A 991-nucleotide genomic window follows, 5' to 3' on the forward strand; every position below is an offset into this window, starting at 1 on the left:
GCACAGATGGCACCTTCTGCCTCCTCTTCCTTAATTCTTAGTGTCTGATGAATGCTAATTCCCCCATTGCGTGTAACCTTATAAACGCATTTTGAAGAAACTGGCTTCTGTCTCTCACCCCCTTCCCAATTTTATCCTCATTTTCAAATGAGTGACATATATAAAATATTTATTGATAGAGGGTGGGGTAGTTCCATTGGTAGAGTGCTTCCTCGGTGGGCAGGCAGCCTTTGCTTTGAGTCTCAGGTCTGGTGGTGCGCACTTGTACCAACCCACAGAGAGCGCAGGTAGGAGGTTCAAAGTTCAAGGTCATCCTCAGATACACTGTAATTTCCAGACTGGTTGAAAGATATAAAGAAGCAAAATACATATCTCACTTTTAGCAAATAGAGTCACAATAGCATTAAGAACAGCAAGATGAAAGATGGCGGCCGCCGCTGTTAGCCGAGTGGTCGGTGCAAAGCTGGGGCTGCGTGAGATTCGCATTCACTTATGCCAGCGTTCCTCCCCCGGACAGGGCGAGGGTGTGAGGAATTTCATGCTGCAATGGCGTGTGGAGTGAAGGATGAGCACTCCAACCTGCCCATTCTAATCCGCTAATGTTCGGAGGTGCAGCCCAAGCTCTGGGCCGGCTAGGCTTTTGGCCAAGAGAACAATCTGAGTGCTGATGAGGTAACCAGAGCTATGCAAAATGTGCTAAGTGGCAAAGTCTGAAGTATCTCCACCAGGGACTGTGAGCGAGAACAGCAGAACCTACCGGACTAAAGACAATGTGGGGACGGACATGTGTTCTTTTGATCCTATAAAGCTTACGCTGTACAGTGTTCAAAAAAAAAAGAAAAAAGAACAAGATGGGAGAGGAGAGGTCAGCTCTGCTCTGGAAATCATCTTAATTTTTATGGGAAATGTTTTCCAAATGTTGAAGTCTCTCCATAGCTAATAAATACGCTTTCCGTTGGAAACTTCTTCATGAGATAGTTTCACACTACAA

The 991-nt window shown here is 45.7% G+C and overlaps 1 pseudogene; it reads left to right on the plus strand.

The window, feature by feature from the left end:
- Positions 1–424: 424 nt before the first annotated feature.
- On the plus strand, positions 425–714 carry LOC110294871 (annotated as a pseudogene).
- Positions 715–991: the final 277 nt, after the last annotated feature.

Source organism: Mus caroli, chromosome 5 (genome assembly GCF_900094665.2).
Source record: "Mus caroli chromosome 5, CAROLI_EIJ_v1.1, whole genome shotgun sequence".
NCBI lineage: Eukaryota > Metazoa > Chordata > Mammalia > Rodentia > Muridae > Mus > Mus caroli.